The sequence below is a fragment of the Suricata suricatta genome, chromosome X (assembly GCF_006229205.1).
Source record: "Suricata suricatta isolate VVHF042 chromosome X, meerkat_22Aug2017_6uvM2_HiC, whole genome shotgun sequence".
NCBI lineage: Eukaryota > Metazoa > Chordata > Mammalia > Carnivora > Herpestidae > Suricata > Suricata suricatta.
This window is the reverse complement of record NC_043717.1, coordinates 76,655,317-76,666,972: the sequence shown is the minus strand read 5'-3', so window position 1 is coordinate 76,666,972 and position 11,656 is coordinate 76,655,317. Positions and strand designations below refer to the sequence as shown.

At 38.3% G+C, this 11,656-nt stretch overlaps 1 non-coding gene across 1 annotated transcript; it reads right to left on the bottom strand.

The window, feature by feature from the left end:
• Positions 1 to 989: 989 nt before the first annotated feature.
• Positions 990 to 1,097, bottom strand: LOC115284464. The gene has a single exon (XR_003905217.1). It is a non-coding gene; the product is annotated as a U6 spliceosomal RNA (small nuclear RNA).
• Positions 1,098 to 11,656: the final 10,559 nt, after the last annotated feature.

Below are 11,656 nucleotides of genomic sequence, written 5' to 3'. Positions count from 1 at the left end.
TTTCTGTTTCTTCATTATTAATATATAAGAATGCAGTAGATTTCTGTACATTGATTTTTGTATCCTGTGACCTTGCTCAATTCATTCATCAGTTCTAGTAGTTTTTCTGGTGGAGTTTTTAGGGTTTTCTATATATAGTATCACGTCATCTACAAGTAATGACAGTTTTGTTTCTTCCTTACCAATTTGAATGCCTTTTACTCCTTTTACTTGCATGCTTGTTGTGTCTAGGACTTCCGGTGCCATGCTGAATAAACTTGGTGAGAGTGGACATCATTGTCTTGTTCCTGACCTTAGGGGAAAAGCTTTCAGTTTTTCACCATTGAGTATAATGTTAGCTATAGGGTTTTTTAATGTATGGCCTTTGTATGTTTCATATATGGCCTCTCTTCTACCTACTTTGTTGGGTTTTATCATGAATGGATGCTGTATTTTGTCAAATGCTTTTTCTGCATCTGTTGAGATGATCATATGGTTTTTACCCTTTCTCTTGTTGATGTGATGTGTTACATTTGTTGATTTGCAAAATATAGAACCACCCTTGCATCCTGGAAATAAATCCCACTTGATAATGATGAATAACTTTTTTTTCCTGCATTGATAAATTTGGTTTGCTAGCATTTTGTTGAGGATTTTTGCATCTATGTTCATCAGTGATATTAGCCTGTAGTTCCCTTTTTTTCTTTTTTGCAGATCTTTATCTGGTTTTCGCATTCGGGTAATGTGGGCCTCACAGAATGAATTTGGAAGTTTTCCATCCTCTCTTATTTTTTCTAATAGTTTGAGAAGAAAAGGTATTAAGTCTTCTTTAAACGTTTCATAGAATTTGCCTGTGAAGCCATATGCTCCTGAACTTTCACTGTTGGTAGTGTTTTGATTACTGATTTAACTTCATAGCTGGTAATTGTTCTGTTCAAATTTTCTTTCTTCCTGCTTCGATTGTAGGAGGTTATACGTTTCTAGAAATTTATCCATTTCTTCTAGGCTGTCCAATTTGTTGGCATATAATTTTTCATAATATTCATCCTTGCACAGGGGCCATGCTAATCCTCTCTGTATGGTTCCAATTTTAGTATATGTGCTGCCAAAGGGAGCACAGTTCTTGGGTTTTTTTAATCCATTCAGCCATTCTATTTCTTTTGGGGAATTTAAACCATTTACATTTAAAGTGATTTTGATAGATAAGGACTTAATTATTGTCCTCTTGTTAATTATTTGATGGGGTTTTTTTGGTAGCTCCATTGTTCTTTTGTTATTCTGATGCCTTATTTATGTTTTGATGTCTTTTAGAATCAGCATGCTCTGACTTCTTTGACGTGTTCTTTTGTGTAATTACTACAAGATTTTTCCTTGTGGTTACCATAAAGTTTACATAAAATATCTCAAACTTATAACACCGTATATGTTAAACTGATAACACTTTAACTCCAATATAATGCATATATGTCATACTTTTACTTCTCCCCTCACATTTTAGGTTATTTCTTTATAATTTACATGTTTTTTTTTATTTTTGAGAGACAGAGTGAGACAGAGCATGAGCAGGGGAGGGAGAGAGAGGAGACACAGAATCTGAAGCAGGTTCAAGCTCCAAGCTGTTAGCACAGAGCCTGATGTGGAGCTGTGAGATCATGACCTGAGTCAAAGTCAGACACTTAACCAACTGAGTCACCCATGCACCTTTACAGTTTTAACTTTTAAATTAGAGTTCTCAATTAATCATCAATATTACCATATTCCAGAATCTAATTATGACTATAATTTACTAGTACAATGAGATTTATACTGTGTTTTCATGATGTTATCTAGTGTTCTTTTACTTCCCTTTTCCAAATTCCTTTTCAAATTTCTTATAAGCCTGGTATGATAGTAATAAACTTCCTCAGCTTTTGTTTGTCTTAGAAAGTCTCTATTTTTCTTTGTTTATGAAGAACAGACTTTCTGGGTGTAGAATCCTTGGTTGACAGGTATTTTCAATATTTTGAATAAGTCATCCATTCCGTCATTTTGCCCTGATCTGAAAATTTTCTGTTGAGAAATCTTTTGTCTAATGGGTGTTCCCTTATTTGTAATTTCTGTCCTTTGTCTTGCTGATCTCAAAATTCTTTACCTTTGACTTTTGACAATCTAATTATAAATTGTCTCTGTATACCCCTATTCAGGTTCAACCTATATGGGATTCTTTGGGATTCATGGATCTGTATGTCCATTTTTCTCCCCAGGTTCAGGAAAATTCCAGCCATTATTTCCTTAAATATACTTTTTGTGTCTTTCTCTTTCTCTTCTTTTTCTGGAATTCCAATAATGTTAATGTTTTTTTCATTGTGTCCCATAATTCCCATAGGATTTATTCACTCTTTTTCATTCTTTTTTCTTTTCTTTTTCCACTGTGTAATTTCCAATGTCCTCATCCCTCTAGTTGCTAATTTTTTCTTTTTCATGATCAGGTCTACTTTTGAAACTCTCCAATTCTTCAATTCAGTTATTGTATTTTTCAACTATGGGATTGTTGTTCTTTTTTTTTTTTTTTTTGATAGTTGCTATTTCCTTGTCAAAATTCTCATTTTGTTCATGCATTGTTTTCCTAATTTCATTTAGTTGTCTGTCTGTTTTCTTGTAGGTTACTAAACTTCCTTAAGAATATTATTCTGAATTTTTTGGCAGTTCACAGATCTACATTTCTTTAGGGTCAGATTTTTGGAGCTTTTTTAGTTTTCTTTGGTGGTGTCATATTGACCTGACTTTTTTTATTATTATCCTTGATTCTTTATGTTGGTATATGTGCATCTGAGTATGGGGCTACTCTTCCAGACTTTACAGATTCACTTTGGCAGAGACAGTTCTTCACCAGTCAGTTCAGTTTGGTTTTCTGGGTGTGTCTGGTAATATCTTTGGGTAGGTAGGGCCTGCTTTTATGGTCTATTTTTGGGTAAGGCAACTATTTGAGCTGGAGAATGGGGATGGGGGTGTACTACTGGCTGAGAACAGGTGGATAAGACTGCTGGTTTTGTCCCCTACCCAAGGATGGGTTTCACAGTTGCCAGAATTCTCTGATTGGGTTTAGCAGGTAGATAGGAATGGGTACTATATTCAGTATGGTACTATATTCAGTAGTAGATGAAATCATGATTTAACTTTCCTGCACTAGAAAGGCAGCAGGCCACCACCCAGGGCCTGTACAGCTCATTTGGAGACCCAAATCAGGCCTGAATGTGAACTAAATTTTCTTGTCAGGTGGGTCCACCAGTTTTTCTCTGCAGAGAGGGGAAGGGGAAGCCATGGGCTGTGCTCTCCATTCAAGTGCCATGGTACACAGGGGCACCTGGGTGGCTCAGTCAGTTGAGCATCCGACTTCGGCTCAGGTCATGATTCACAGTTGGTGGGTTCGAGCCCCGCATTGGGCTCTGTGCTGACAGCTAGCCCAGAGACTGGAGCCTGCTTCAGATTGTGTACCTTTCCCTCTCTGACCCTACCCTGGTCATGCTGTCTCTTTCTGTCTCTCAAAAATAAATAAAAACCATTAAAAAAAATTTTTAAAGTGCCATGGTACATAGGTGGGTTGAATGGGTTTTGCAGCTTCCTGTGTGTTTTGGTTAGGTTCTCTGGTTGGACAGACTTAAGGCTCTATCAATGATGAGTGGGGCTATGAATTAGATTCCCTGCCTAGGCATAGCAGGAGAAGCAACTCTAAAACTGGTAAAGCTATTTGCTGTCTTAACCTAAACTGACCTATACCTCAAGTTCCCTGACCAACCAGGGCCACTGCAAACTATTAGCTCTGTTTGTCCTTCTCTCAGCTCAAGTGCAACTGGGACACACAGCTTCCAGGAGTTGTCACCAACCCTCCTGGTCAGATGGGGCAGGAAGATACTTTGCACACTGGGTGGGGCTATGACTCAGCACCTTGCCTTGGTATGGACAAACCAGGCTCTAGCGCTGGCAAAACTTTTTGCCTTGGAATCTGAGTCATCCAGATATGCACCCTGCTGAGTGTACCCCTAACCTGGTTCTGTAGATGAGCAAAAGTCATTGGTTAAGATTACTACTTGGGCACTCCTGGTACGAACTCAGTATGCCAAGATCTTTGTGCTGCTTATTGCAAGCCATGCCCCTTTTTCCATTGAAGTCAGAGTCCTAGTGGCTGCACCCTACAGATTACCCTGTAGTCCTCCTGGTGCAGGATCTGACTAGGGGCTCCCACAAAGTGACCCACACTGCTAGAGTAGGCTAGTTCTCCTCCCTGAATTCTATTTCTCACTGGAGGAACAGGTAGCTCAGTACTGCACTGTCCTGGGGGAGGGGCAATGTGATCAACATGAAGCCATTTCTATTACCCTTATAATACAGTCTATCTTGGTCTTTGAGGTGCAGAGGGCTGCTTCAACTTTGTTCCTGTGTTCTAGAATTCTCTCAATGGTGTCTTGTTCTTAAACAGATGTTGTTTGTTTTCCAGGTCAGGGGAGCAAAGTCAGGAATGACCTAACTGCCATCTTGATGATGTCACTCTCCTTAACCAAAGTTATTATTTTTGCTTTTGTCAAACCAGTATTGCCATACATGAGAATGGAAACCAGGGCACTAATTTTTACTTTGTCTTTTACATTATTCTATGTAAATGACCAACCATCCCTGAGATAATTATCTAATGCAATATGGCCCTGCATGTGTTCATTCAGAATTTGAACAAATGTTTTTACGGGAGTGGGGCGGGGGGCGGAAATCTATCTGGAAAATGCTGGGATAAACAAAGGTAAATAGGCATCTTTACTGCAGGACTTCTCATAGCCTTTAATGCTCTAATGTGTATTGGGCATCTCTGAGAGCACTTTAGTAGTAAAGTGTGGAGTGGGCTTTTTCTTTTGCTTTATTAAGTTTTTGCTAAATTTATTTGACTATAGAAACTTCTCACCACTGTACCCACAGAATCTCAAGTTCTTTGGAAGTATCTGAATTATTAAACCAAGTCCTATACCCAGACAAGCCCTCTGTACATTTGTATTTCAGTCCCACATTGCTATATTTACAATTAAAATATATTCTGGCCCATAATATAATATGTGCTTTATCTCTCAGTTCCTGCCTTAGTGACCCCTGCAGTAAGTAGTGTTTCCAGATGGATTTCAGTGAAGGGACATAAAAAAGCATAATTTCTTACCCAAATCAGAAAAAAAAGTACTCCAGAATGCCATGGAGACAAGGTAGTCCCTTAGTACTTGGCTTCATTTAGGCAAGATGAAATACGGCTGCACTAAAATAACAATCCATATTTAAAGAACAGATGCAGAATGCTTTCACATGCCCCATGTCATTTCTAAATAACTGAGGTAGGTATGACTATCCCCATTTTACAGATGAAAAACAGCAAGATTATGTATATCTTCCAAGGTTACACAACAGAACCAGGACTCAAAATCATGTCTAGACATTTAGAATCCAGTGCTGCTTTTTTTTCCCCAGTAGGCTCCATGCCGAATGTAGGACTCAAACTCAAGACCTGGAGATCAAGAGTCTCGTGCTCTACCAACTGAGCCTGCCAGGTGCCCCCCAGTACTTCTTTTAATACCTTGTAAGGATCCAAATTCAGTGGGTAATTGGTGCTAAACATTCCACTGTTGGGACATGAGGCAGGGTTAAGAGTTTTTTCTTGTCCTAGACTAACCTCTGAGAAGAGAGGAATAAGCAATCTTCAAAGAGGTTTCTTTTTATTGCAGAAGTTAACCATACTTATTACTAGAGACCGTTGAGGATATGCTCTTACCCTTGATTAACCTCCAAGAAGAGAAGAATAAGAGGAGTATCTTTAAAAAGTTTCCTTTTATTTTAAAAGTTGACCATACTCATTAAAGAAAGATCAGTAACTGCAACTAAGTAAAATGAAGAAAAAATCAAAATACAATAAACACCTATAACTGTCTATCCAGAAAGAAACTACTGTTGACACCTTGGCGTATAATGTTCCAGACCCTTTTCTATGAGTTTCATATGCCATTTTATTTCATATGCCATTGTTTTGGAATTGGACTGCATCTTACAAAGGATGTTCACAGTTGGTGAAGTAGTGATTCCCACACAAATATGGTCAGATTTATCATATAGATGATGTGTCTTAAAATCATGGCACCTTGGAGTCAATTAGAAAATTTTCCCCCAAATTATGCAAAATTGCTGTTTTTAACATGCTTTTTATCATCCCCCACATTTCTTGGCATCATTGCATGTCAATAGATATATTCCTATAATAATATATTTAGTGGATACAAAACTGTCCCCTGACTATATATATACCTGTTGCCCGCCATATAAATTGTTTACAACTATAAACAGCACTGAGCAACAGATGCCAGACATAGTACTGAGTGCTAGAGATAAGGCAATGAACAACATAGATATGGACCCAACCTTCCAGGGACAGTCTAGTAGGGATAGCGGGCATTAAATCAGTAAACACATTATTAGATATTCATAGAGATATATAAAATATCAAAGACTTCAAATGATAAGAACAATCTTTGTTTGAATTAGGCAAGAATGGAAGGTTTCTCTAAGGAAAGGACAATTAAGCTGAGATCTGAAGGATAAAAAATAGACAATGAAGGGAATGCGGCACCAAAGTTAACTCATACATGTAAAGTATGAAACTCCTATTCTCTTACCAATACAGAATAGTCTTCTCTGTTTTTCAATGCTCTGCTAGAGAGGGGAACTCATTTTTTTAATGAGCATTTTAAGAAATATTTGTGAAGTTGAACATTTATTTTTACTTCATGCTGTTTCCTCTCCACCAGAAGAGCTAATCAATAGCACTGTGTTCTGAGCTTTGACAAGATCATGTCTACTACACAAAACCATAGCATAAACTTAGGGCAGTAGTTCCCAAAGTACACTCCCTCTGGGCACTTTACAGTATACTCGAATCACCTGAGAACTTGTCAGAAATGTGAATTGTCAAGCCCCACCAAGACCTTGGGTAGCGCCCAGTAATTTAAACTACTCTCCAGAATTCTGCTGTGTGATTAAGTTTGAAACCCACTTTTAAGGGGATACACAGTGGGTATTTGTGGATGGATGTAGTTTGTCTGACCAACAGAACCACTAAAGACAAATAAGATATGGGCCTCTGCTGCAACAATAACAACAACAACAACAACAAAAAGGCTTGAGAGGCACCTGAGTGACTCAGTAGGTTAACTGTCTGACTTCAGCTCAGGTCATAATCTCGTGGTCTGTGAATTTGAACTCTGTGTCAGGCTCAGAGCCCAGAGCCTGCATCAGATTCTCTCTCTCTCTCTCTCTCTGCCCCTTGCATCTCTCTCTCTCTTTCAAAAATAAATAAACATTAAAAAAATTTTAAAGGCTTGAGAAGAGAGTTCATTCATTTATTTACCCAACAAATTTTTTTGAGCCTACTGTGCAGCAGACACTGTTCAAGGTACTGAAGATTCAATAAAGAAGTAAGGCAAGGGCCTCTGCCTTCACAAAGCTAATTGTCTGGTGGAGCAACTCCTTGTTTTTTTGTTATTTTTTTAATGTCTTTATTTTATCTTGAGAGACAGAGACAGAGAGTGAGTGGGGGAGGGGCAGAGAGAGAGGGAGACACAGAATCAGAAGTAGGCTCCATGCTCTGAGCTGTCAGCACAGAGCTCAAGGCAAGGGTCGAACCCATGGACTGTGAGATCATGACCTGAGCCAAAGTAGGACACTTAACTAACTGAGCCACCCAGGCACCCCTGAGCAGCTCCTTGAAAAAGCCAGTTGGAGAGCCAAGAAAAGTCCTAGTTTGTACATTCTTTTAACTCTAGGAAGGCAGCAGAAAAGAAATTGAGCAAAAATAATGTAAGTAAATTATGGTCAGGATAGGATAGACAAAAATGGAAGGAGAGAAGTGGATACAGTTGGTTACTTCAACTTGACCCTACTGAATCTTCTTCACAGACTGCTCCACAACACAGGTAGATTCCAAATGGGAGAGAAGCCAAGGTTCTACACAGGTCTCATTATCTATGTTATTTCTCTAAATTGCATGAATCTTTTCCTTTTCCCTTTTCTAAGTAGAGTGGCCATGATTTCCCTCAATTCCTGAAATGTGCCCCAAGGATTTACAATGCGAAGTTTGTGTGATACATAAAATAGAGTCACCTTGACTTTGCATTTATCTGGCTTATGTAAGCTCTAACCTTTTACTGTAGTGCAACAGAAATGCCAGATGCATTTTGTCTAGGCATGTAAACAAACGTTCTGATTGTAAATAATATATTGGGGGCCTTGATGACTATGAGAGCATGGCAACCTGCAGGGGGTCAAGAATTAAGCTACTGATCCAAGAACTGGTATACAGGGAAACATCAGGCTCTGGCTTAGCTCATCCTCACAGCAGAACTGCTTGTTACAGTGAGGGTTTTGGAAAACGCTCCAGAACTTTTCCTTCCGCTGGCTGAAAGCCAACAAAGCCATCCAGAGAAGGGTTCTAATGAGCTCATTGTCCCTCTGAGTTACATAGCCTTGAACAAACTTTTAAAAAAAATACTCTTTTCCAATCCAGAAGAAATAAATTTTTTAAAGGGAGGGAAATAATTAGTCTGTTCCCAGTTTTCTCTACCCCTCCCCTCAGGCAGGATGTATCAACCTCGGCCCTCTTGATGTTTTAAGCCAGATACTTGTTGTGAGGCCATCCTGTGCACTATAAGTTGTATAGCAGCATCCTTGGCCTCCATTGAATTATCATTGATGATCCGTGGGGTAGGGGGACAAAACTGCTTCCAATTGAGAACCACCATCCTAGAAATAAGGGCAGTTAGAGATCCTGGACATTATCTCTTGGGAAACACATAGTATATTTGCCAAGCTTGATGGATCAAACTAGTCTATATACAGAGGCTACCACTCCAGGATTCACCTAAAAATATGGATATTTAACTCTCTCCCACATATAATATTTTTTCAACTACTTCCTTTGACTTTAAACAGCCCAGGATTATCAGAGCAATATTTTCACTTACTAAAGATGAATTCCTGAAGGCCAATATTTAGAGGCCCCAAATCACGGTATGATGACTACTCCTTACAAATACATGGCACTTTATATTTTTCACATCTGTAACTTATTCAAGTTCAGTTTAACATTCATTGGTTACTTTCTTTGCACCAGGAGCCTTTAATTCTCATACACCTTTATTAGTTTCCTGTGGTGACTATAACAAATTACCATGTATTTGGGAGCTTACAACACAAAAGTATTCTCTCACAATTCAGGAGACCAGAAGTATGAACTCAGCATTCTTGGGCCAAAATTAATGCTGGCAGGGCCATACTCCCTCCAGAGGGTCTAGGGGCAAATCTTCTGCTCCTTAACTCTTTCAGCTTTTTGTGACAGCCAGATTCCCTAAATGTGTGACCACACCACTCCAGGCCCTGGCTCCATAGTCTTATTACCTCTTCCTTTTTCCTCTGTGTTATCAAATTTCCCTCTGCCTCCCTCTTATAAAGATGCATATGATTGAATTTGGGGCCTACCAAATAATTCACGAAAATTTCTCAATCTTAAAATCATTAATTTAATCACATCTGCCATATGATGTGACATTCACAAGATCCAGAAATTAGGACACGGATATTTGTGGTGAGAGCTGTTATCAGTCTACCATAGCACCCCTGTGAAGCAGGTAAAATGCAAAGATTATTATTTCTCTTTTATAGATGAGGAAATATTCGCATAAAGAAGTTAAGTGATTTATAAGAGGTTGCATAATGAGAGCTGGCAGAGATGGGGAAGGAATCCAGGGCTCCTAATTCCTCTTTTTAATTAATTATGGCCCAGAAGGATAGAGTCCCCTTTTCCTTTCCTTCAGAAAACATAGTTAAAAGCACTGTGGAGTTTGTATAATCAAGAGGGATTAGGAAGCGGAGTTTCTAGGCTAGGTAAAATTCTGGCAAACCTCATTATCAGGCTGAGGGGCTTAGGGGCACAACCACACAGAATCTCTCGATATTGGAACAGCACAGGGGAACCAAAGTCGATTTAACCTGGTATTAGAAGAAGGCAAACTGTAGTATTTAATATTCATTGAGCCCATGACAGTATTCTGTTTCATTTGCTATTCAACATTTATATTGGCAACACTGAGTAGTCATATGTTATGTACAATTAAACAAAACTTTTTCACACAGTAGTCTCCAGCTAGATTCTCACAACACCTCTGTATGGAAGGTCAAACACTGTCATCATCTCATTTAACAGATGAGGAAGCTGAGGTTTGGGAAGTTAAGTGACTTTCCCAAGCTGGAATAAAATCCAAGGTTTCTTCCTCTTCGCAATTTTCTCTTCTAAATATTATCTCTCACTTAAGAATGTGATATTCAGATGTCTCATAAAATTATTGAGATGTCAATATAGACGGCAAATATCACGTTACATGTATGGCTGTGTGGTTCAACCCTCAAGAGACTCAAATACCCTTCAGGCACTTTTCATGTAATTCAGATACATGAACAACAGGTGGCAGTAAGTGTCTTGAATAAGTGGTTTGAATGATCAAATTTAAACTGTTAACTTGCTTACTTTAGACTACAACAAAAGTTGTATATTTCTAGGACTTTACATTTTATAAAAAATATTATACTTTAGTGGTGTGTCTTATTTTAATTAATATGTTCATATATGCTTAAAGATCAGGCACATAGGTGCACCTGGATGGCTCAGTTGGTAGAGCATGAGACTCTTGATCTCAGGGATGTGAGTTCAAAGCCCACATTGAGTGTGGAGCCTACTTAAAAATATAATAAAAATAAAAGATCAAGCACACAGAATAATTTAAAGAAAAAAGAATAGGGGCACCTAGGTGGCTCAGTTGGTTAAGCGTCCAACTCTTGATATTGGCTTAGATCAAAATCTCATGATTTATGGGCTTGATCCCATAAATCCACTATTAGTGCAGAGCCTGCTTGGGATATCCTCTCTCTCTCTCTCTCTTTCCCTCTGCCTCTCCCCTGCTTATTCTCTCTCTCTGTCTGTCTCTCTCTCTCTCTTTCTCTCTCAAAATAAATAGACTTTCAAAAAATAAAGAAGATATTTTATATTTGTTTTCTTAGAAAATAATTCCTATTATCAACTACAGTTTAACAAAAGCATGGCATTATCCTCAGACTATAATTAGGATGCTCCATTCTACTTCACTCTGAATCTTTTTTTTTAAATCAAATTCCTTCCTGACTAGTTCATGGCTTTAAGATTTCTATCTGCCTTACCAACTAAAGAGCCACAGGCTCTTTTTCTTAGGTAGAAAAGTTTTTATTCTTCCCCAGTTTCTAGCTAAGACTTCGAGAAAAAGCCTTCTAGAATGCAAGAAGACTAGGCAAGACAGTTTCTCATTTTGAGTTTCCTATCTCTATCTTTTCAATCTCTTCTCAAAAGAGAAACTATCAAACAGAAATATGCTAATTACTGAACGCACAGAGCCCCATAGCTTTTCTTGCTATAAGAATGAGGTAAATTTTTATTCTAGCCCTAAAAAGATAGTACCTTAGTTCATTAGTGCTGCTATAATAAATAACCACAGACAGATGGATTATTAAACAATAAACATTTGTTTCTCACAGTTCTGGAAGCTGGGAAGTCCAAAATCAAGATGCCACCAAATTTAGTGTCTGGTGAAGGCCCACT